Below are 24,349 nucleotides of genomic sequence, written 5' to 3' on the forward strand. Positions count from 1 at the left end.
AAGACCGTTCGGCTTCCAAACAAGTCTAAAACCGAGGATCAATGGGCTGGCTGCAAAGTCAATAGGAAAAAATGAAAAACACAGCTCAGAAGCTGTTAAAATCGTTCAAAAACCAGAGCAGTTACTTCTGGGTTTTCGTCATTCAGGAGCTGAAACGTTCCAAAACGGAGGTGTTCTGGAACTGAGGTTTGACTGTACTAAACTAAAGATTAGGAAAAGGGAATGAGAAATTGGGAGAAACTGAATCTGACAGATTTTCCCATCCCTGGTGTTGATGCATGCATCAGCTCCATTATCAGCTTATAGGACTGGTGAAGGGTGACACTATCTACCTCCCAGCTGATACCCGAGATGTATGGGTGATGGAATTGGATGGAAACCAATCTATCAAACCAACTGTACTTGTCTTCTGATAGGTGAAGCAGGTCCTAAACTCACTCCAGGCACATCGTCTGAGTGTATAGGGCTGTGTGTGAATTTCAGTGGTGTATCTGAACGGGGGTATTGAAAAACTCAACAGCACTGATTTTTTGTTGTTACTTACCATCAGCAACAATGTATGCATGCACACACACACACACACACAAAATTTGAAGCCACTGAGAGATACCATAGCTCATAAATCATATATTTCTAATAGCATTTCAGGGTGCTATTATATTTACTAGTTGTAAGAGCACTTCCAGAAACTAGAAATTAACTTTTCAAGGATTAGCATACTTCAAGTATGATTTTGTGTCATTTTATCCCATTCATCAGTGCACCTGTGGTGAATTATGGCATCTCAACTTTCAGAAAAGCCAGTTTCTTCTGGGTGCATAGGGGTGGGGAAGGTAGACTCTGTAACAAGGGTTACATTGTGGCAGAAAGTGGCTAACAAGAAAATGTGCCATTTTAAAAGCTGACCATTCCATGTTCTAGTACTGCTTAATTTAAATTTGCTTCATCTGAGCGGCACTTGTTTTGATCTACCATTTCTTTTGTGCAATTTTCATGTCACATGTACTGAGTTTTCTTGTCAAAACACAGGTGCTTTCATTGTACTCTGAGTGCATGATGTTAAATGATATATCTCCCCCTCCCCTTTTGTGTCTTTATATAGTCAACACCAGTAGACTTCATGGGTCTTGAGAAAGAGAAAAGAAGCTGACAGAACAGGGTAGGAAAGAAAGAAAAAGCCTATTTTGTGCATGGCCCCATTTCTCTGAAAGGGTGTTCAGATCAATTTATCTGTTACTCTCGCACCTTCATCAGAAACCCAGAGACACATAGCTAAGTCATCTAGTGGTTCCCAAAAAGTCATCAGTGGTTCCCAAAATTTGCCCCACAGACTACTAATTGCTGAGGTTCTTGGTGGACCACTTAATGATTTTTTTCCTGCCTGTTGTAGCAATTATAATGCTGGATGATTTTTAATTGCATTTTAATTGCTTTCTATTGCTTATATTTTTTATTGCATTACAGTTTGAATTCCATGAAATCAAAGTGCAATGAATTATAAGAAATAAAAAGAAGAATAAAAAGGCAATTAAAAGTCAATATGAATATTTCATGCAAGGTTTATACTGTCTCACGTCTTCAACCACAAATCCAAAGACATGCTGAAAACTAGCTGAATGAAGCTCATGGACCACAGTTTGGCAACCCCTGATCGAGATAATTTTTCAAAAAGCTTCAAGTAATGACCCATCTCAAAAGGCATCCCGTTGCCACAAGGACCTCATTTTCTGTAAATTCAGTCTCTGCAGGCCTGCAGAAAGCTGCTTTAGGATTTTGTGCCCAAGCCAATGACCCCTGTTGCCTCCCCATGCCACGCAACTGTATTGGGGAACTCCCTAGTTACACCAAGTTGAGGATTTTTAGTCCAGAATGTTCTGTCAAGTAAGAAAAGAATAGCCCCCTGAGAAATGAGGCTCAATAACATTATTATTATTCTTTTTTAAAAAAATCTCTCCCATTTAGATTATCCTCAAATTAGCACAGTCAAAACAGTATTTCATATCTGAATCACTTCTCAGAAGCCACAAGTGCCATGAGTCATGGACACAGTGACTTATTTAGCACGACTGAACCTCATGGGATCCTCAGAATGAGACAACCTCTGGGGCTCTAGAGAACCCCTGACATTTCCAGCGACCTAAATAAAGCTGAGTTCAGCAGGATCCACCTGGTGGAGGATTCTTAGAGGGCAACCAACCCGGCTGTCTATGTGATATGAGCCCCCACTTCACAGCCTGAAGAAGAATGACTTTTAAAAATTGACAATTGTTTGAACAATAGCAGTGAGCTGGATAACAAAAACCACAGTGCTATCAGGGCGATACAGACATTGCAGAAATTATAGCATTTGGCCTCCTCTTGGTCTGAGTGACAACAACAACAAGAACAACAACAACATATCTAGTGTGGTTTCATTGCCTACATCATCCCTGCATCCACTCTCTAGTAGTCGTCTATGGATGATCCAAACCTTCCCTTTTAGGAAGACTTTTGGGTCATGAATAGTTGGGAGTGGTCTTAATTCCTCTCCCAAAGTGAAGGGGTTTTTTTTATGGGTGGTTTGTATTTCTTCATCTTGTCACTCTGCTGTTTAACCTTTTATTGCATTTATTGTTGTGGTCATCAAACTGTTTGGGGGCGGGGAGTTAGTTCCTTTAAGAAAAGCTGTTAGCCATCTTGGGTTTGGTGGGGAAGGATGAGGTATAAGTATTTTCCTTTGCTGTCAAGGAATATAGGGCTATGTGGTTCTGGTATGAATGGCCTCCAGATGCAAGAGCAGAAGCCATTGGGTTGAAGTGCCAGTAGGTAGGGGTGTGTGTGTGTGAGAGAGAGAGAGAGAGAGAGAGAGAGAGAGAGAGAGGAGAGCTCAATCACCCCCCACCCCGCCCCAATCCAGCCTGCCTTTGGACAGGCTTTTAACTAGTGTTAAATAATTGCCATTTCCCCCACTCTTTTTGCAAGCTGCTGAGATTTGTGCTTTCTGTCACCACAGCGGATCTCATTTAGAATTTCCAGTCACCGATGCACAAAAGGTTTCCGGCCCTCTCCCTGAGCCTTCAATACCTGTCCCCTGCTGCCTGTCACTGTGATTAGCTAGCAGTGAGTGACAGTTCTTCCTCAGTGATAGGTCTTCTGTCAGTCTCACACAGAGGCCGAATTGAATCTTTTGTTCCCTCTCCTAATGCTTCCAATTCCTTTCACCTGAGAGGCTGGGGGCAAGACCCATCCCCGTCCCCCGTCCCCCCACTTCTAGCTCAGCGGTTTGGCCATACGGCTCCCATTAATGTAAATGACGGTTGCAGCGTTTAAAATCTGTGTATATATCTCATTGAAGATTTGCCCCGTGGTGTTGTCATTTTGCAAAGATTCGTTCTCCGTGCCGCAATCACTACATGGAGCGAAAATTGGAGGAAGCTTCCCCCTCCTCGCACGCTGAATAGCAGCTCATTTACCAAATCAACATTTCAGATAAAAGGTATTTAATGATGGGGAATGAGAGAGGAAGGGGGGGGGGTTGATTGAACTCAAGGAGATGCAAGCACTTCCCACTCTGCTCTTATCCTTGCTGTGTTACCCAAGAAGAGACAATGAACTGCTGATACATTCAAAAATGCGTGAATGGCAGCTGTGATGGAGTCCCTCATGTGTTCTTCCAATATGGGGGGGGGGGGGCTTGCATCTGAGCTCCCTTGTGCATTCATGTCCCTCTCTGAACAGAGCCTATGCACAGATATGTACCCTCCACCTGAATTCAGTAACACTACATTTTGGCAGTGTGGAAGGGGCTATTCTTGAAGAGCACTTAGCTCACTGCTGTCTGTTGTGGCTTGCAGTGTTTTTCCGGGGTCTCTCCTAGCCCAGGATTTGCACTCTTCTTACTACAGTTGCCACAGATTGCACCTGAATCTTTCAGCATGCATGGTTGAATATGGGAAGCCGTGCTCCAACACTGTATCTGACAGGAGACCCACAGACCTTTCAAGTTGATACATGATTTATTTTCAGCCACCTGCAACTGTCTTTCCATGTGATGTACTATAAATAGCTTCCTCAGCTTGTATGGTGTCCTGTGTCTTAGGGCCCATCCATACTGTCCTCTCATTAATTCCCCTTTGTTCATATGAGATGCTCCTCCATGTCACTGCCTTCCTTGATTATTGATGTAAACCTCCAAAATGTATTTTGCATAGTTAAGTTTTTACCTCTATCTTTAGTACATATGGACAACAGAGCATTAATGGAGGTACAGGAAGCTTACTATCCGTGTTAAACAGCACAATGGGCTTTTCTGCACCGCCACATTTTTCACATCCATTTTGTAGCTGTTTGCTGTTCACACATATTGTTCCTCAAGGATCACACATCTGTTTACTTTTGTTGTGCATTTTGTGTAACATTGCCTGTTTTGAATATCCTGCCCATGACTTTGCATAAGCAAGACATGAGCTCCCCTGAACCTCCCACTGTGTGGTGTTCCTGGTGGAAAGAAGGGAAATCAATGTGCTGCACAGGGGTGGTTTTCATTGTTGTTTTGTATTGTATTTCCAGGGTTTCATCATATTGTTTCTTTGTTACAATCAAATCGCATCCTACACACATTTACTATACATGATTTTAACCTTACATGGTTGGAAGCAGCTGCATTCCAGACTTTTTCTTCTGCCTGCTTCTCTCTCTGCAAACCCTTCACAGGCCCAGAGTTGACTGCTGATTACCCTGTAGCTGAAATTCTTCAGGCCAGCAGCTCAAGATCCACTGATGGCTTGAGCCCTGACACTTGTGTGGCCAGGCCAGCTGTGCACCCGTGTCTGTGTTGGTGACTATGTGAGCTCTCAGATATGTGCTGTGCAGTTTATCACCACCTCCATAAATTGTTACCCTCTTGGATTCATAAACATTGGTGGTTGCAAGGAAAGGAAAAGTGTCCCTGCAATTTGGGCTGTATATTCCCAACTGCAGGAGAAAAGAAAATGGAGATATCTTTTTTCTTTGGGGCGGGGGATGGAGGAAAGGGGAGGAAAGCAGTAGAGGAATAAAGGAATAAAGAAGAAAGGTCACGGAACCTGACAAGCAGAACCTTCCTCATCTTTTTGTGGCTTGCTTTTAAGAAAAGCCCACCTGCACTTCGGCTGGCTTTGTAGCCAACTCTTGCAGGCTGGATCAATTCTTTCATAACAGATTATTCAGGAGAGGTGACTGTAGGCAGACAGGCTAGCTGCACACAGCCACTTTTCTTCCTTTTTCTATACAGTCAGTAAATAGCTGACATTTAACAGGCTCCTCCTGGCGTCACGGGGAGAGCTCATTAAGGGGAGAACTGACGCAGGGACAATAAGAGCTATAACCTTCCACTTTTAATGAACTCCTGACACTGCACAGCATTTGGGCTTGGAACTCCCCCTCCCCACCCTATCTCCATTGTTTCCTTCCCTTTCTTGCTTTCCTTTTCTTTTTGTCATTCGAACAAAGGAAAATCAAATGGCAAACACACACACACATACCCTAAAACCAACCAAGCAGCCGTGAGCTGTGATCGCGCAGAGCAGGAAAGCTGAAAGTCTGATAGTGTGCATGAAGAGATGGGATGAACAATTCGTTATCAGTATAACTGCTCTCCTCCTGACACGTCCTATATTTCACCACACAGTCCTCAGGGTCAGGTGTTAACAAAATGCTGCGTAAGCCTTATTTTGATTAGAGTTACTGCAGTCTTTGTGGAGACCCCCAGTTAACTGTGCATGCATCAACACCATACACTGAAAGCATATTTATACCTCTTTAGCAGTCATGGCTCCCCGCAAAGAATCCTGGGAAATGATCACCAGCACTAGCAAAGCCTTAACAGCAACCAGGGACTGCTGCGTTTCCTGAACGGCTGTTTAGGATGGCAATATTAGTAGGGAGGCCACTGATCTAAAGAGTTGCACTCAGGGATTTATCACAGTGTTGCAGAGAATGCTGGGACTGCAACCCAGAAGTAGCCATGCTGTATTGTTATCCAAGGTGCTGCTCACCATACTCCTCATCATACTTCTCAGCCATCCCAATTTAAGCAGGACACTCTGGAATTACAGAAGCCACTCCCGGCTTTTGATTGGATCCTAGAATGGTCCAATTTTTTTGGTGTGAGTCAGCTGGTTCATGCCAGAGTGCTGGACCAAATGGCACTGCCCCCCCCCCCAATTCTGGTGCAAGTCAGTTGACTCCTATGGCAGCTCGGGAGTCAAAACCTGAGCATCCATGGATGTTGGAAGGTATGTCTTATGGCGTATTGAAAGCACGTTTCCTATACATTTAAAGCATATGCCATCCCTGCAAAGAATGCTGGGAAGCGTAGTTTGCCAGTGCCCATAAATAGCTTTGTGGAAAGCTATATGCTCTAAATGTACGGTGTGGGTGAGTGAGAATAACTTACAATCAAGGTAAGGAATTAAAGAAAAAGAAAGGTCTGATTGTGATTGCAAAGCATCTGTGGGACCCACAGGGCTTCATTAGTTACAGAGTACAGGCCTGTGGCCAGTAACAAAAGGTGCCCAGTGTCAGGGATCATGCTGAGGGCTGCACTGAGGAGGAATGGTGGGAGTCTCCTCCTCCTCCTCCTCCTCCCCCTGCTCCTGATCAGGATCCTGAATCTTCCCAGAAGCAGTGGGACAGTATAGATTTGGAGCAGTGGTATGCAGAGGGACATAGTTCAGAAGACAGAAGTTGGGAGAAACTGGGTGGTGAACAGCTAGGAGAAGAAGAACTGGGAGAGAGAGAGTTAACAGACTCTGTCTCACTGGAAAGCGTACATCTACTCAGCCCAAGGTCAAGGAGAGCACAGAAAGCAAAGCGGTTGAGAGATCAGGTTGCAAGACGCGGAACTGATGTGGGTGACTGGGGGGAAGTGGGTGGAATCCTTAATTGGGAGCACCTTCATTCCTAGGAATGGATTCTTTGTTCTCTCACTCTGATCATTAAAACTTCTAACTGGTAGGAGACTCCCTTCACTTTGTTCTGCTTATCTACTGCCAAAGGGGGAGGGGGGAGAGAAGCTGAGTCCCTGAAGCCTGACACCCAGATGGAAGAGTACCAAATTAAGAACTGACCCGCAAAAGAGGGACTTGCTGTGATAAGCGAGAGGGTAGGGGAGAGAAACGTTTTCAAAATATGGAAGGCTCTGGCAAATGGTAACTGCTGTGCTCACTAAGATCTTTGGATCTGAAGTACCATCACATCCCCTTTTGTGCTTATTGACTTATGTGAAAAACTTACAGAAGACCAGAATATAAAAACTAGGCATTATAAGTTATGGCTAGGATTCTTTACGGAAGGTCAAGAAAAAGGTAATTGGAAACCTAATAAATTTGATCTTGTAAGAACATTATGGAAAGAGCTAAATACTATTAAATTAATATGACTTATTTATTCACTATCACCTTCCAGGTCTCAAGGTGACATACAAAATACAATAAATAGTTAAAAGCACATAAAATAGCATCAGATTAAAAAAACACAACCCAATAGGTAAGTTACATTAAGGGAAAATAGCATCAAAAAACAAAACAAAACATAGACAAGAGTAAAGTGAATAGAAGAAGAAAGAAAAAGAGGAAATACGGGACTTTTGATCCAAAAGTCTCTTCAGAACAATAGGGAACAAACAATCTGCTGAATGGCTAGATTATTTGAGCTCTTCTCTTTTATGGGTGTGTGTGTGTGTTAAATTGTTGTGTGCTTTAAGAATCCAGCTGCTTTATCTCAGTAAATGCTAACAAAAGGATAGTGCCTAATAACAGACTATTCTTGATGCATTCTTATTTTGACAAAAGGCTTACAAAAAGACACAATGAATGGGCTGCAAGAAGTGGTTTTTTTTAAACAACAGCAACAACCTGCCAGTCAGATCCAGGTTTACTTTAGCCCACTGCCGCAGAAGCTAGGACTCATCTGATGAGGGCTAGTCATTTATGTTCCTCAGCAGGTGTGTCTGTAATTTTCTCATGCTAGCTACGTCAGCCAAGCCCAGCAAACGCAGTAGACCTGAATCACTTGAGCTTCATTTGCAGATGAGTTGCATTTATTCATTCATTGACTTTACCTTCCACCTAGCACTGACGATGCGGGTGGGTGGGGAGACTAGTACATGATGCATATCCTATAATATTGTGAAATGGGATTATATCAGTGAATTCTGCAGCTGAAAATAATGACTTGAGTGAAACTGACAGAGAATATACAGTGAAAGCACGACATAAATGCAATTAAAAGCCTCACTTGATCAATGTGATTTTTAATGGGTGCAATTATTAAATATGTTTGACATTTGTTTGGAAAATAAAATATGTATGGGGTATTAGGGGAAGTGTAGTACCTCACTGTTCTCCTATTGTCTGTCTACCTTTGGTCCCGACTTAATACTCAGCTCTCACCTTTGGCTTCTAGAAGCTGTCAGCATGCAACAGCAGCCACAGCCTAGGAAACAGCTTTGATTCGCCAGCTAAACCAGGTGAGGGTAGCTGATGGGAATGGCTGAGACCAATAGTGGGTCCAACAGTCAGTTTCTGCACATGCTGTAGAGGGCAGTGAAGGGCAGGTGGGGCACGTCAACTTGGGAAGGTAGCCCATCTAGGAGAAGGAAAACTCTGATCCTAAATCTCTGTTGCCTTGCAGCTATACTTGTTCATGAGAAAGGCTTCAGGAGTAAACCCTGAGGACATCTTTGGGAGAAGAAAAGGCTAAGGAACCCCATACAAATCTGGAGTGGAGTCCCTAAGACAGTTGGGGAATCTATGGCCCTCCAGATGGATTTGGACTCCATCTCTCATTAGCCCCAGCCAGCATAGCAAATGGTCAGGGATGCTGAGAGCTGCAGTTCAGCAACATCTGGAGGATCACAGATTCCCAATCTCTGGTCTAGATGGATGTTTGCTGCCTCAGTGAGAACTAGGCCCTAAGGCCTGTGAGTACCAGGGAAAAGCACAGCCGCCTTACTTTCTCCCCCTGCCTGGCACTCATATCTTATTGATTCTCAAATGCTTTGCAGTTCATTGTTCAAAAATCACACTGGGAGGAAATTGCCTACTTAGAATTCAGTTTTAGTGATTTGGTATTGATAAGTTGAAGTGGGCTTTTTTTTTTATGGACAGGGCTCCTTTGGAAGTGTAAAAAGACGTTTTTGCCAGCCAGCCTAAATGGCAAAATCAGCTCTTTGCATATTGCACCTGAACAAAGGACAGGCTGCTATGGTTCTTACAGGCAGCGAGAAAGATGTTGTTTTACAGTCTATAGTTTATTACACAGGAAAGATTTCATATCTCATATTTTATTTCATATTTTTATTCATTACATAAAATTACAGCAAAGCACTGGATTTCCAAACTCAACTGAAAGGAGATCACTGGTTGTTAAATCTTGGCTCAGATGCTAATTCATTCAGTGACTAAATGCTTTCCCCTCCGCAGTGACCACAGGTAGATACTCGCAAATTCCCTATCAAGCCAGTCTGTGTGCCTGCAGTCAGGGAGTACCAGATTCACTAGACCATATTCTTTTGGACTGCCCTTTGCACAGCAAGGTCCGCAAACAGATGCTGAACAAGAAGCTGGACCTGCGACCCACGGCTCCAAGAGAAAGCCAAATGAGGTTCCTCCTAGCAGACAGGGACAAGGGCATTACTGCCTCAGTGGCTTCCTTTTTAGTCTCCATCTTACCCAAAAGGGTTCTTAATGAATCATCCCTTTAAGGATCAGACAGGGTGAAGCAGAACAATCGAGTGCCTTGTAACCCTTGACAGCCTCACTCCTGTCCCTTTTAAATTTATCCCATGGATTTGAAATGTCTTAACTTGTAATGCCAATAAAGGTATTGATATGGTATATATAACCCTAGTTTCAGGTTCACTGCATACACATGAACACAACAGCTATGGGGGATGATTGGGGCTGATGTCTCCATGCCCTGCTCAAGGGCTTCCCAAAGGCATCTTATTGGCCACTGTCAGAAAAGGAAGCTGGATGTGATGGACCCATGTCTGACCCAGTTGTACTCCCCTCATGAGGTGCTCTCATTTTAGGTGTACACCTAACATTTTTACACCTAAATTGCAGCAGCTAACTAGTTCAAGAAAGGATTGCTACTGTAGACAAAGAATAAACTATACTTCCCCCCTAAAGTATGGAAATTACAGCACAATCCCTATCATTTTTCAGATACAATTTTCAGAAACCATTAAGCAAGCTGAAGTGCTAGTTTCTGTCTGATTTGATTGTTCTTACTACTCTGTCATCACCTGTCTTCTGTTTATGTTGACCCTGGGCATCCATAGTTGTGAGCGCTTCAAAACCCACTTAAAATATTGCTTTGTTATTCAGGGTTTTCATCCTCTGTCTTCTTCAACTCAGCTGATTTCTTCACCCTGTTAAGTCTTTCCCTTTGGCAAACCACTTGGAACTGTGTAAATTTCTGCACCATCACCAAATCAAACAAACAAACTGCTCTTCTAAGGTGCCCTTCTGGTGCAACATTTCTTGATGACATTTTTGGTTCTGAAAACCTGTACAAATGAATGCTAAGGCACAGGCCCTTATTGCCTCCAGAGCTGCAATTAAGCCTACTAGATAAAAGGAACAAGAGAATGAATCTCTTTGAAGTTAATAGACATGACTAACTTAAGTTCATTCATTTCAACAGATTCACTTAACTTAGTTTAATACCACTCCTAGATTCATTCTGGACACTCCCTGTCAAAATTAGTAAAGCTAAACCACGGTTCCCATTAAAACAAACAAATCCAGAAGGCATTCCTAGCCTTGATACTAGATAGGCAGGCCCTCTGGCTTCACGCGGAAACCAAGAGACTGGATACCCTGCAGGCCACATCATGCATAGCTGCTCCTGTCAGCTGAATGGTGATGTTTCTGTGGACAGCAGAATTGAACCTACATTTCCTGAAGGTACATTTTATTTTATCTCCTCTTCTTTTTCCTGCTTTCTTATTTAGAAGTTTCGATATACCACAAAGTCTCAAAAGCTAATATAGAAAAGAATATACATGCAAGCTGAGAAGGAAGGAAGGAAGGAAGGAAGGAAGGAAGGAAGGAAGGAAGGAAACCAAAGGTCAGGTAAATGACATGACAAACATCTTAATCCTTCAGTATAGAGAACATGAAAAGAGTCTGGATGGAATAACCAAATACATGTATTCTCCCAAAGTCACAAAAGAAAGCCAAGGAGCTTCCAGAATGTCACCATTTTCAGGTGGGATTCAATCACATACTGTAAATTTCAGGTTGCACAGTTGGAGTTGATTCAGAGGTCTTGTGCTTGCACAACAAACATGCTTCCCAAATGATTGGTCTTTGTGTGATGAGGCGAGTGAGAGGGAAGTCCACTAGAAAGTGGGATAACATTTGCTTTGATGAAACGTCATCTCACCTCCCTGCAAACCTATCAGAATGAATGCTCACAAAATAACCAATTGTTGTCTGATCTCCCTGGAAACTAATCAGGATGAATACTAAATAAACAGTTCCTCAGGTCACCAAGACATCCTCTGGTTTCCATGTTCCCAAGAAAAACAGCCTCAAATGGGTCTCAATAAACTGTAAGCCCCAGATCTTGGCTAATTACTGGCTTCCTGTCAACAGCTCCTTAGAATGTCAGTTAGTCACAATTACTACTTTCGCCACCATAAGCCAGAAAACAATAAGAACCCTGGAATGAACCCAAATGGCAGAGTCTTTATAGCAATTTAATGAAACAAATAATTTCCTACGTGTGCAACTGTGATATTCCATTGTTTGCTTGCTGGCTCAGTAAACGCAGGAAAGAGCCTCCTTCCAGAACAAGTTTCTTGTGGACAAAGCTACATCAGAATTATTGGTTAACACATTTGCTCATATGACACAATGTGTGAATACTACCATAATTTAATCAAAATGTCTGAGAGGGAAGGTCTGACCTCTGAGCAGGAAGATTAATCTCCCCAGTTATGCATATGTATCTAACCGTGATTACTTGGTGGTAAGAAAATGACGCTTTACCTATGCTCAGAAAACCCCTGATCGTCAATTAGTTTTATGGAAAATCTAAAAACCACCACAGTTATAAAATGTATGTTTCTGGTCTGAGGACCCTACACATCGAATCAGCCTGGAATAACTGTGTTATTCTAACTCTGGAGGCCACCTGGCCACAAATCTAGCTCAGGCCCCATAGAATGTACTCTGTCCTGCAGAATAGGCATATCAAGGACTAGGACCAGGGAACAGGGTAAGTATTTGTCCCCAGAACATATTGACAATGGATCTCCAGAGGTCAGCAATATGTGGCATTTGTATAAATTAGGATAAGTGGGGTGTATTTTTTTTCAGTCCAACAGCTGTCAGCAAACTTTCAGTAGGGGGCACATGCCAACAGTAGGTCGTTCAGGAGCATAAAGTTGGCATAGCAACGGATGTGACTTGTACCTTTGTATAATAGTCTATATTCCAGCAGAGGTAAAGCCAAACACACACCCATTTTCCATGCGGGAAAGCAAGAGTCACTACCACAGTTCAAGAACAAACTCCAACCATGCAAAAGCACTTGAGGAGAGCTGAGGATAGGGCTGGTGAGAACTGTGGCCTAGGGAGAGGGAATGTGGTCTGAGGAGCATGGCTTGGGTAAAGCCCTGAGGGCCAGGGGGACTTTATGTCCTGAGGGGGATTGCATAATGGGGGGTTTCTTATGCCCCATTAGAGTCTTCCATCTTTTCTGGGCTGTATCCTGAGGGAAGGTGGAAGCAAGGAAGCCCAGGCGAGGGAGCTCATAACCACCAGCTCCTGAAGGGACCATCCACGAATGGCTTGAGAGAAATATTGGGGCAGTCCCAATATTATTGGTATTTGCTGTCCTTGTTTTTTAAATTTGCAAACAAATGATACATAATCAATTCCTCTCTTCTTCTTTTTTACATTGTTTTGATGTTTCCTTTACATTGAAGTGAATGTAATTTACATACTTATGTAAATAGTTAACCATATAACTTATGTTAAAGAGCAGACAGCGAGACAAATAATGTAGTATTTGACAGAAACTCAACTGCAGAGGAATGGAAACAGTGCCATTTCCATTCCAATCGCTGCCTTGTTTATTTCCTAGTCTTGAGACAACTGCAGATACTGACATCCCAGTCAGAGATTGAACCTATAGGCATTTATGGGATGCAACTTTATATAGCTTTTTGAGTGTTGGCTAAAATAAACTGGTTTGCTTTGATTTCAGTCATTAATAGGACCCTCTCCATCTTTAGACTCAGCAATTCAGCAAGTCCATGGAGTGTGCAGCAGTTCTTTTTATGAACAACTTAACAATGTTCCTTTTTTAGGATGACAACCTGTATAACCATTAGTTCTGCAACCTAGTGATGAAGATGGCATTTCACATTATCTGTCAGAAAGCACCTCTTAGGATAACTTAGAACAGAAAAAGGGAGGAATGAAACAGCATGTGCAGATGTTAGCGGGAATGACGTCCAAAATCAGATAAGCTCTCTTGAGCTATGCTTCAAGTACAACTGGGTGACAAGGTTTGAGGGTGTGTGTTTTTTATGGCCCTGGAGAAAAATCTGCCATTCTATTAATAGCTAGCCATTCTTCCTTGTTTCTCATGAGTCTCATCTCTTTCAAGAAGCCCAAAGCCATGAAGTGATCATCCAAATTTCATAGAACCTGAAACCATTTCTCTCTCTCTCTCTCTCTCTCTCTCTCTCTCTCTCTCTCTCTCTGTGTGTGTGTGTGCATTCAAGATGGCAATTGAAAATGAAGGTTTGTGTCTAAAAGGGGCATCATTGAGATTTAGATTCACTGTGTACTATACAGTGGTACCTCGGGTTAAGTACTTAATTCATTCTGGAGGTCCGTTCTTAACCTGAAACTGTTCTTAACCTGAAGCACCACTTTAGCTAATGGGGCCTCCTGCTGCCGGCGTGCCACCGGAGCACAATTTCTGTTCTCATCCTGAAGCAAAGATCTTAACCTGAGGTATTATTTCTGGGTTAGCGGAGTCTGTAACCTGAAGCATATGTAACCTGAAGCATATGTAACCCGAGGTTACCACTGTATCTTGTTTGTCTACAGACCACCATTACTAAGGTAAGGAATTGTTGGCCTCCCATACAACAAGACACCTGTGTTTTTGCTCAGAAGACAGTAGGGTTTCTGATTTGTTGAAACTGAAGACCCCAGAGGAGCCAGCTTATGAGGGCAGTTGGGGAGGAGGCAATGTCACGCATGTGATGTCCCAACTTCCTGACGTTGTGCATGTGTCTTCAGGACGTCAGGAGGAGCTGGGGGCAGAGCTGAATGTGGCAGCTGCATGGCTTCAGTGGCCATCGGCTTCTTTTCCACCTCCCCCTGGTGTTACCACCGGCAGGAGGCTGCTTCAACTCCTTCCCTCTGTGGCAGGTTCACAACATAACAATAAAAAATGAGAACACAAAATATAGAATCAAAATATAGAATCAAAACAATAGCCCCCCTCACACAGCCATGGGGGGGGGGGGCACAGATGTGACTGGCTAAACCACTAAGGATACAAGCAGCTGCCGTTGACTGCAAGCAGCCCCACACTTCACATGAAAATCATGCTCGCCACATGATTGCTGCTGATGTGACTCTGCGCAAACAGGCTAAGGGTGAACAATGGATGCCTATCCTTAAACATCCACATACATGTACGGGGAAGTATCCACCTATTTATTATTTTTATTTCACAATATTTATATGTTGCTGGATTGTATTTTTTTTAAGCCCTCAAAGTGGTTTACAAAAAGCATTGTTGGCATCCATCTGTCTCATGACAATGGAGTGCACCTTCGAGGGTGAAGTCAAACTGTGGCATTTGCAGCACCAAAGTGACCTCTCTAGGATGCTAACAATAACAATAATACTGAAATTACCAGTAAAAGAAAAAACCCAGGTAAAAGCAACTATTTAAAACATTTAAAAGAATTAAAATCAACAATCAGCTAAAACCTGGATGAAAACACATGTCAATGCTATACACGTCTGGATAGGCTTACCTAATGAAAAATGTCCCCTCCTTCACTCATGCACTGCCTTTTGCACTTAATTCCTGGCTTATTATCTTGGTTTGTTGACCAGCATGAAAACCAGAGTTCCCCAGTTAAGTCATAATGGGGAACCCTTGTTCGATCCAAACCAGAAATGAAGCATGGAAGACAGCACACATGGAGAATAAAGGAGGGTAGAAATGCATGAGCCCAATGCTTGTTTCTGAATGCAGCCACTATCTAGCATTTGTAAGTTCAGGTTAAGTGTAGAGTATTGGCATTTTGCTTTCTTTAAATCCCCCACTGACCAAACCTTTAAGGTAGGACAAAGCACTGGCAAGAGAACCAGCAAGTGCTGCCTTCAGTTCCAATGCCAATTTTAAAGGAACCCTGCTGTATCCTCCAGGCTTAATCACACTCTCTGAAAAAAAAAATGTTCTTGTGAATAATAGATTCTGTTGCAACAAGCAGAGAAAATGTCTATTTTCTTAGATGTCAAAGAGATGGATGTGTGAGAGAGAACAGTCAGGGCTCAATTTAAACACAGGAAGCAACCCTTTCTCAAAACCCACTCTGCTTTCCTTACATAAACTGAATATCGAAGTGAGGAGGGGGAATATCCCCTTTGTTGCACACACCCAACGCCAGCATTGAAACCCTCTAAGCTGCGCACGGCCCTGTGAAGAATGAAAACAAATCCTTACAGAAAAATGTTTTTCTAGATTGCTAACTTGGGTCATTTCTGAAACTCCCCAGTCCTGGCTCTCCTCCTCCTGTCCTTGCCTTCATGACTGAACAGAGGAAATGCTTTATTGACAGAATTAGTTCAGCATGGTGTGAACAGGCCCTTCACACCCCTGTAGATACAGTTTAACACTTTGACAATTGTTGTCTAGCTTCTTTGCAGCTGAGGCCAAGGGACTGCGTAAGTTCAAACAAAGGCATACGTGTTCTATATGAAGATTTAGCAGTGCTAAGGGATTTTTCGGGCCTGCGTTTGTGTGGGGTGGAAGAAACAAGTCATTTGGGTTGCATTGCATTGTACACATGTCCTCTCAGAAAACCTCTTCCAAGATGCTGTTCTGACACTGGCTTTTCAAATATAAGAGCTGCAGTTTAGCCCATGTTGTACCACTCTGCATTTTGTCAGTCGCTGCTGCTGCTAATTACAACTTGCTCTTTTTCAAAGCAGTGTGATAAGTGACCTAGTGTCTTCCAGATTTCGCCTTTTCTTATTTCTGATGAGATTATATGAAGGATACTGCACAGATCCAGGAAGCTGTCCAATTTAGATATACACGCTTTTCATTGTCCACTCACATTTAACAGAGAATGCAGATGACGCTGTTGTCAAATCAACAGAGAATCCAGATGATGCTGCAAAATCACTGTTTCTGTTTCGTCTGCTCATGTTTTTTCAGGCCTGATCTGTGACAATGATTTGTGGACAGGTCAAGCACTATTGATGCTTTAGCCCCTTAATCACTCATCTAGTTCCCATGAGGGAAGTGGAGGGCTCTAATACACTCCCCCCCCTTCTCTTCACCACAGAAAGAAAGAAAAAGTGACAGGAAACCAATTATTAAATGGCTCCTTTTCCCTAGACAGAGAAGCTGAAAACATGAATAATAATAATAATAATAATAATAATAATAATAATAATAATTTATTTATTTATTTATTTATTTATTCATTCATTCATTCATTCATTCATTCTCTACCCATCTGTCTGGGTTTCCCAGCCACTCTGGGTGGCTTCCAACAAAATATTAAAAATGTGGATTGCACACTAATTTACAGAGACTGTGCAGGCTCCTAGAGAGGAGCAACTTTGTTCCTCCCTGGTCCTTTTTACTGCAGAGCTAAATCAAGGTTTGGTATAGCCTTTTGTCCCAACTTATGGTTAAGCTTCCTCTAATCAGGAGCTGTAGCTAAGGTTTGTTGGATTGTTGTTTCATGCGACGCGGGCAATTTACTGCTATCCCCCTAGCCACACTGAACAGGAAGCAAAAAGAGAGAGAAATAACTTGCAAAGAAGAAAGTACTACATTGCAGAGGGCCTTTTCTGACTGGGACATACATGTAAATAAACACTGACTGGGACATACATGTAAATAAACATTGTGGCAGAGTCTTGACAATTGCGAAGGCGATTTTTGGATAACGTAGTGCAGTATTAAGTGTTGTTTAGAACCACCATTTCTCTACTGTTTTCAGCTGATCACAGAAAAGCAGTCTTTCAGCAGTGCTAGAATGACATCATCTGACCTGTGAGGAGGAGGAAGAAGGCAAGGGAAGTAGGCACAGACAACAATAGGGTCTGCTCCAGCCGAACAGTCCCTTCTCCCACCCCACAACCACAAGGCCAATGGACACCATCTGCCCTCTTGAGGAGAAAGAAGAAGGGGAGTGAGGCAGGCAGAGGTAACACTGATACCAGTTCCAGTTCATCCCCTCCTTGTCCCTGGCCATATTTACATGTTTTAGTCCCTTAAAATTATAAACCACCTCAGTAAGAAGATAGCATATAAATGCAACGAAAGAAAATAAATAAATAAATGGCCCTAGTGTGGAATCAATCGCAGAAGTTTATTGCCATGTATAACCATGTTTTGCATATGGAGTACTACAGGGAATAGCTTAAGTTTCAGTTCTGGAAAATGATTGTCATGAAGTCTTCCCAATGCTACCTATCCCTTTTCCGTTTTCATATGTTCCTTTTTTGGTCAGGAGGTTGTTGGCAATGGAAGGGGGAACTAGCAGAGAAAGGAGAACTATGTAAAAAAAAACCCCGCCCTGTTTTTTTAAAAAATAGTTTTGTTTAAAGAAAGAAAAAAAAGACTTAAAGAAGAAGCAAGCCTCAAGGGTACCCCAGCCCTCATAATTCCAAGGGGATACTTGAAAAGCCTAAATATTTTGAGGGGGCATGTGTTTGTGTACCCCTTTGAATCTACCCCTTTGAGATTTTCTAAGTGCATCTCTCAAGACATTTAAATTTCACCTCTCTTTCCTGTGCTCTCTCTCTCACACACAAATACACTTCAGGTCACTGGCTTTCTTCTGCTAACTTTTGTGTGTGTGTTTCACCATATTGTTATATTCGCTACACACACACACACCATAGACACAAACATGAAAAAAAAATGATTATGTTTCAGCCTTGTAGATATATGTAGGGAAATAAAACCCGTATATCCTTGAGTTTATTTTCTTCCTCCCTTTTTATGTTCAATGCCAAAGGGGAAATTCATATACCACAAAAAGCCCCCTAATTTCATTCACGACGAAGTGGAAAACATTGTGACACGTGACAGCTGGATGGCAATCAGCCGGTGGCCCCCACAGCGAAAAGAAAAGTGGTCTGGAATTATTAGAGGAGGAAGGAGCCTAAGAGAGCTTGCTCTTTTCAGCCAGCAGCTTTTGTGCCAAATGGCAGCCAGCCTACCTGAATCTGTGCTTTATCTCAAAACCAGTTTGTGAAATGATGGCATGGGGACCTACTGTTCATAGGCATAAAATTAAAAATTCTTTTGGACTAGCACAAGCTGCTTAAAATGAATAGCTTTGGGATTCTGGCCATTACTTCTGAAAACACAGTATATTATTTTACGTTCTAGCTGAGGAATTGTGTTGCTTCCCCATCGTTTTCATTGTTTCGTTAATGTTTCAATAGAAGGATTTTGGTGCAGGAGTATCTTTTCTCTTCATGCCTCTTCTTGACAAGCAAACACCTTTTCCCCTTTCTGGGTTAGATCCTACCAGATCTATCTCATCTGCCTGGGCAATCCCTGCAAAATCACTGTTCGAAAACAGAAGAGGAGCCATACAGGATTGTGTGCTTTTAAACTTTACGTATTGTTATGTACTGAAGTTCTCACCCTGGGCCAGCAGGGGGATACTGTAGATAGTTCAGGTCCACATATGCAAATAAGAGATCGAAAGTGACATTCAGTGATTGGATAGTTACAGAAAATGGTTACTGTTGCGTTCTAGTGGAGCTCTATATAAGCAGGCTGGCTGAACCCTTCACTTCAGTCCTGTTCTGGCCTGTGAATAAACAAGAGCTGTTTGAAGAATCACTGTGTCGTCTGATATGTTCACCCACAACTTAACACGTATGTTTTAAATTCTGGCTGTAAATTTTTTAAGTGATAATTTTATATTTTCTGTATAAATATTTTGAGATTTCTTCAAACAATCCAGTAGTATCTAAATTTTTTTGGAAATAAATAACTAAATACAATGCCATTGGAAAGATCCTCAGGGGAGGTGTTTTAGGGGCGTTGGGGAGGAAGCGTGAGGAAGTCCAGCACATGCAACTGTAGACCCAAGCCATTTTCTCCAGACAGTCCATTTCATGTGTGAATCAAGCCTGTCAGATAATTAAAGTTGCCAAGGTACAAGCAAAGTAGTGCTGCACTTGGTGGCACATCGCTTTCAACGCCACAGTTCCAAGCAGTGCTTTTTTCTGGGGGGTACGCAGGGGTACACATACCCCTAAACATTTTGTGAATCTAAGTGTGGCCTCATTGAGGGGCAGTATTTCAATATGAGTAGGAAAATGAGAGTACTGCTAAACATTATTTTTTTTAAATAAAAAAGCACTGGTTCCAGGTGTGCAATTCAACAGGGCATGTAGTAATTGAAAATACAATAACTACAGTTTCAAATGGTCTTAGTGGAACAGGCACCATTTTAGTGAGAATGAAAAAGAAAGCTGGTCCAAGGTAGACAGCAAACAAACAAATAAGCAAGCAAGCAAGCAAACAAACAAACAAACAAACAAACAAACAGGATTACGTATTTCGGGATAGACACTTCTAAACTCCCCCCCCCCTTCCCTTCCATGATATTCTAGTCTTAACTCCCAGGATGTTCTATCTTATGAACATATATCAGCACCAAGATAAGAAGAAAAAAATTGGCTCCCTAAACCTATGAGAAAATATGCAATACACTAGATAACATCTGAAGTTAATAAAATGTATTGAAATAGATGAATCCCATTAAACTTTCCATGCCTATAAAGAAGAGATTAGTCTTTGTTTGAACTCCTGGGCTGTTTTATTCAGTTTTTAATTATTCTTGTCCTTGTATCTCACTTTCCTATCTCCTTATTCCAAACTGACATGAGACTGCTCAAAAGTGTGATCAAAACACCATGAATATGCAAATCAAGTATTTGCCTTACATTTCAGTAGCTGCAAATCAAGAAACAAGGTGAAATTTGATATTCAGAACACACAGATATGCACACTGAAAGAAAATGCATTTATCCTTAACTCTTATTTTTAGCCTAACCAATCTCAAATGAAACTCAGCGCAATGTAAATACGAACGGGTGCCAAGTTTGCAGTGCAGTTTTGCATCTGATTTTCTGCTCCTTCTAGTACTCCCTTATGGAAGCTCATTGTTTGTTTGTTTAAAAGCACTTCTAAACCGCTTAATATTTAAAATCTCCAAGTGGTGTACAAAACAACAGTAAAACAACATAATAAACACAGAGATAAAAACAAAAATCTAGTAATAACAGGGTCAAATCTTATGGGCCAGGGAAAGCCTGGGCAAAAATGTATGTCTTTATTTTTTGTATAATTTTAATTAAATTTTACAAATAGTGCAAATAAACAAACCATGATGATCTGTTATTTTTTGTACATGGCAAGACAAAGCATTTTCTTTAAAGAAAATATGCTTAATTACTTATTTACAACTTGGTAAAAAAGAAGAAGATACGTCTTTACAACTGATGGGTGATGCTTCAGGTATGGCAGAGGGAAGACATTCCAGAGTGCAGGGACAATGGCAGAAAATGCCCATTTTCGAGCCACTGTCTTCTGGTATTCTGCAGGGTGTGGTGCCCTGTGTAGAATATATCTAGATGATCGAAATGATATTACAGGTGTGTATAGGGAAGGACTGGCACAACCATTGGGTAGAGGGAGGCAACTGCCTCAGGCAGCCATTGCTGAGGGGAACAACAGTACAGCTTTCTTGGCTGTTCCACTTCATTGGAGGGCAGAAGTGAATGTTCCAGGTGGCCTGCCAAACACCCTCTAAAATAGACAGCGGCCCTCAGGTGTGCTGGGGGATGCTGCTATGCTGTTGCCAGTGTTGACGTTTGTGTCAGCTCTCAGTCCAATTACCTTCTGAACATGGAAAGGGGGGTACCATCTTGTCCTTTGCCTCAGGTAGCAAAATGTCTTGGACCAGCTCTGGTACAGGGGCAGGCAGTCCTTCAGGTAACCTGATCCCAATTGTTCAGGTAGCTAATTGGCAGGCAGTGTAGTTCCTTTAGCACAGGTGAAAGAGGAGGGTGCCTAGGTGCTTGGCTCAACAACCTAGCCATAGGTTAGGCATTCTACACATATTAGGTTGGATCCAGAGATGATTGAACAGAACTCAACTCATGCTTTTTCTATCTCATCCCCCTCCCATTGCAGCCCCCCTACATCATTTGGAAGAAGAAAAGACTAAACCCTACACAAATCCAGAGTGGGGTCCCTAAGCTGGTTGAATGAAGCCTTGCATACCTCCTTCTGGCAACTCCTGCAGCCACGTTACTGCCCAATGTATTACTCTGTTTTCCTTTGGACCACATCAGTGAGGCCAAGAAGAGGGTCTTGTCATCTGGCCAGCCCAGGAGCTCCATAAACACTGCCCCAGCATGGTCACTTTGGTGCTGCTAACACAGTAATTTGACTTCACCCCCGGAGACCCACTCCATTGTCACTCAAGACAGATAGATGCCAACAACAACGTCATTCTGGGGGGTAAATGGACCCTTTGGAATTGCATGGGATGGGTCACTGGCGGCTGCAGTAGGAAACTGAGTGCTTTTCTGCTCATGCAAGTGCTGGACCCAGGGCATAGACTCATCCAATCTTATTCTTTGTTCTCTTGCATGTCCCCCAAGTGTGGATGAGTACATTATTTTTCCATACACAGTCACAAAGGATTTTAAGATAGAAATTGCATTAATGTTCTTGAAGCATTTAGCTTGAAGCATTTAGTGAGCATTTAGTAAGCAATTAGTTGAAGCATTTAGTAAGCAGCGAGACAACCAGAGGAGCAGGAATCATTATGAGTAGCTTTTCAGCCCTTGCAGCTGAGGAACTTGGGCCCAAGAAAAGGTGAGTTGTGCATGACTGAGCAGGGCTTTGAAACCAGATCTTGTAGCTTAAATCCAACATACCCTGCACAAGCTCTCATTTCATTAATGGGAGCACTTTATAGCAGGACAAAGGCTGTGTTTGTTTTCAATTTCACAAAGTCAGGCAAGATGACAGACTCATGTTGTATAGGCTCGAACCTGCGCTAATACTAAACCCAGATTTATGAAGGGGGTGGCATTTCTCCAGTTTCTTGAAATCTGGAGTCTGCTGCAGGAATTAAGAGCTTTGCATGCATTAAAATACTAGTATGAACTTGCCACACAAATGAACATGTCAAAGTTGATAAGTGTTGGACTCCGTTGTGAAAATAATAATAATAATTAGAAGGACAGGGTTTTTGGTTGTTTTTTTCCAAAAAAAGCAAAGAAACAGCTGAATGCTTTTTTGCTAATAAACAAGTTTGCCTACAGCTTCAGTAGTGGTCAAAATTCCATAGTTATGCTTTGGTCTCTACAAAAAGAGTTAGCATGTGTAGAACTAATCATTGTCCAAACTCATTCAGAGACCCTAAGAACTGTTTGGTGAAAAAAGTGCAAGCTTTTGAAGGAAGACACAATCTGAGCAGTAGCCACCTAGTGGAAGAATCACTGCTATGGCATGCAATCGAGCCCCATCAGGAGTACTCTGCTGAAAGTTCCCCCTTTTTTTGCACTATTTTTTGCCCCGACCATTCTGCAGCAATTTGTGCGAAATACTACCTGTCACAATGCATTTGCAGTAACAATGAGCAATGTAGTTCAGTAGAAGCAAAGTAGCAATTTAACAATTTCCTGGAAATATGTTTTAAAAAAATAAAAAATTCAAAATAAGAACCGTGCGTGTATTTCCGTTCTTACCCCTGGAAGAAGTGCAAGGAGTTTTAGGGGAGGTAATGGGTAGCTTATACAAGCTCCATGGGCGGGATACTGAAAATGGGCAACATGACACAAGATGTACAATACAAATAATAAGAATGTGTGGTTGCGGTAGAATGATATGCAAGAACAGCAAACAAACCGGATAGGTATGGAAGTGTGGAGGGCCGTGATGGAAAATGTGGATTTTCTGGTGTGGTGCTGAGGAGGCCACTGTATTGAAAAATTATCAAATAGCTATGCCCCTGGGTCCCACGCTGCTGTGATTTGGGGATTTCTCTTCCCATCCCATCCGCCCCTTTAATGAATCAATACAGCTACTTCACTCTTCAGGTAAGTTTGCAGCAAGCTAGTAGCAGAACCTGCAACAGAAGGTGGGCAAACTACCTGCAGAGAGAAGGTGACATGGAGCACACGGCTCGAATAGAATTGCCTCTTTCCTGCAAAAATCCTGACCTGGTGGCTTCCAGATTTCAAGCCTGAGCCACTCCAGATTGGTTGACCAATTAACTTGCAGATTAATAGGACAGCCAGGCTGCAAAGTAAGTCACCTAATGGATTGCATAGTGAACTCTGTGCCACAGCTGAGGTGGAGGGAGAGAACTTGATACTTACTAGAAAACTTTGTTCTCTTTCACTTATTAAGTTGAAGTAAACAGATGGTTGGCATTACACACTCCCGATGTAAGTGAGTGGCGTGGCCAGTCACCCGGTCAAAAATGGTTCCCAGGTTTTGTGGGTGGAGCCTCATGAGACGAATGAGAACAACCCTCCACAATTTATGAAACTGGCCCTTGGGTGGCCCAAGGGTTACATAAGCTTACCATAAATGACTAAAACGCCTGAAAGAGAAGTATGGTTGGGGTGTGGTTTCCTGCAGGGATTTCACAAGCCGAGCATGTAATTGAAGATGCAGTTAATAACCGTTGCAGCGGAAGGCAATTCTGTGTACCAGTTATCCTGGACGCAACAAAGGCCAGGGTATGGAAGATTTGTTTAATAAAGCTTGGAAGGAAAGTAGTATTTTGAGGGAAGCACATCTGCCCTCAAAATGTGCAGGGTTTTGTTTTGCCTGGCAGCAAATATAAGGGAGACTTCATGTCCCTCTAATCAATCTTGGCCTAAGAAGGTGGCCTGGGATGCCTCCACTATCCCAACACAGGAGAAGCTACTTTCTCTCCTCTCCCTGCCTCCTGAACATGGTGTGTGTGTGTGTGTGTGTGTGTGTGTGTGTGTGTGTGTGTAGGAGCATTGAAAATATATTCCCCTGAATTTAGGCAGGAAAG

At 42.4% G+C, this 24,349-nt stretch overlaps 1 long non-coding RNA gene across 1 annotated transcript in view; it reads left to right on the forward strand.

The window, feature by feature from the left end:
- LOC310676071 overlaps positions 1-24,349 on the forward strand; it is a 113,821-nt gene that overhangs the window by 9,902 nt on the left and 79,570 nt on the right. The gene's annotated exons all lie outside the window — the stretch shown is intronic.

The sequence above is a fragment of the Podarcis tiliguerta genome, assembly GCF_965153285.1.
Source record: "Podarcis tiliguerta genome assembly, chromosome: 4".
In the NCBI taxonomy this organism is placed as follows: Eukaryota; Metazoa; Chordata; class Lepidosauria; order Squamata; family Lacertidae; genus Podarcis; species Podarcis tiliguerta.